General features: G+C 44.6%; 1 non-coding gene across 1 annotated transcript; it reads right to left on the bottom strand.

Moving 5' to 3' along the window:
• Positions 1 to 346: 346 nt before the first annotated feature.
• On the bottom strand, positions 347 to 487 carry LOC142205322 (U4 spliceosomal RNA). The gene has a single exon (XR_012716343.1). It is a non-coding gene; the product is annotated as a U4 spliceosomal RNA (small nuclear RNA).
• Between the last annotated feature and the right edge of the window lie 1,431 nt (positions 488 to 1,918).

Raw genomic sequence — 1,918 nt, 5'->3', positions numbered from 1 at the left:
TAAGATTGTTTTGGGTTGGCCTAAACTTCTTTACACTTTGTATATGGTTCCCATTCTAGTGTCCACCAGCTTCTTTAAAGAGCCTGTTCCCGCTTCTCTGGATATGTTTGTAAACGTAAGAGGCCTATAGCCTAGCATTATAGCCACAGAGGAAATGGAGCGTCAACAGAAACTGCGTTTACATTACCCGCAAAGTGGATGAGATACTGGCTAGTCCCATCCACACAGTGCAGAGAAAAATCTGCAGCAGAAAATTAAACCATGTCTATTATACCTACAGAAATGCTGGAATTGTCTGTATAGGTGTAAAAGGGACAGAAAGTTCGCAGAGGAAAAGTAAATGAAGTCTCCTGAGAAACTATAATAAATTTCCAAAGCTGACTATATTTCAAGTCATCAAGGCGGGGTATTGGGTTTAGTTTTCAATTAGCAATAATCACGCCTCGGTTACACCTCATGGGCCATGATATTGCCACTGCGCAAAGCTAAAGGTTTCCAGGTGCCCATGAAATTGACCCTCGTTAGGAGGAGCCTAGTAAAGCCATGGCGAAAGAAAACGGACCCCTCCCTTTTGCAAGGCATTCTGGGAGTGGAATAATTCAGGGCGGGGCTTCCCTGCCTGTTTCACCCCCGTGGGCGAAGCGGCTCCGCTTTCCAAAGGTTTCTTCTAATGTTTGTACAAGAAATGAAGTCTCCTGAGAGACTAGCAAAAATTGCCAAAGCTGACTATATTTCATGTCATGAATACAGTTTTGCCTTACTCAGTAGAGATGAGTGAGTAGTACTCGTTCGAGTAGGTATTCGATCGAATACTACGGTATTCGAAATACTCGTACTCGATTGAGTACCACTCGCTGTTCGAATGTAAAAGTTCGATGCACAACCAGCATTGATTGACCGAATGCTATACAGTTGGCCAATCAATGCTGGTTCTTCTCCTACCTTTAGAAGTCCTTTCTGTGCAGCTTCCCCGCGGCATCTTCCGGCTCTTTCGGCTCTTCATTCACTCTGCCAGGCATCGGGCCTGGGCAGAGCCGACTGTGCATGTCCGCTTGTAGTGCGGGCATGCGCAGTCGGCTCTGCCCAGGCCCGATGCCTGGCAGAGTGAATGCAGAGCCTGAAGACGCCGTGGGGACGCTGCACGGAGAAGACTTCTTGGAGGATCCAGCCCGACCCTCACTCGTGGACTTGGTAAGTATAATTTGATCGAATGTTGCCTACCCCTGAAACGAGCATTTTCCCCCCATAGACTATAATAGGATTCGATATTCGATTCAAGTAGTCGAATATTGAGGGGCTACTCGAAACGAATATCAAACCTCGGACATTTTACTGTTCGCTCATCTGTATTCCTCAGCAGTCGTTTATCTTCCATGCACCTTGTAGACAAATGGAGGTCCTTCCACCTCTCCACTAAAGACTATATCTTTAACTCAAATCCCCACAAATCCTATCAGCACTTACACTATATTTTTATTTTATCACTATGTGACATTATCCTCCTCACCTTCCATAGGACACATAATAATACCTGACTATGCTCCAGTCTCCTTGAAATTAGAGATTTCTTCGCGCATCTGCAACGGATATAACTGGCAACTTAGAGACTATAATGCGCTCCAAAGACAACAAACAGACTATTGTACAGGCTGTTTCCTGCTATTTTGAAGAGAATATTACTCCACATGTCCTACCCAGTATGGTGTGGGAAGCATATAACTCTGACTAAAGAAATAGATGGTTTGCTTTCCCACATTGCTCAGGGGGTTCTCTCGGAATTGATATTGTCTAGAGTACGGCTCATAGACTGTCTTAACTTAAAAGTGGCCAAGGCCTATCTCTCTACTTCTCATAAACATTACCTGCATGGTAACAAAGGTGGCAAACATAGCTTACTTAGGAAAAAAGTGATGCTCCA

The sequence above is a fragment of the Leptodactylus fuscus genome, chromosome 5 (genome assembly GCF_031893055.1).
Source record: "Leptodactylus fuscus isolate aLepFus1 chromosome 5, aLepFus1.hap2, whole genome shotgun sequence".
Lineage (NCBI taxonomy): Eukaryota > Metazoa > Chordata > Amphibia > Anura > Leptodactylidae > Leptodactylus > Leptodactylus fuscus.
This window is presented reverse-complemented; position numbering and strand designations above follow the sequence as displayed.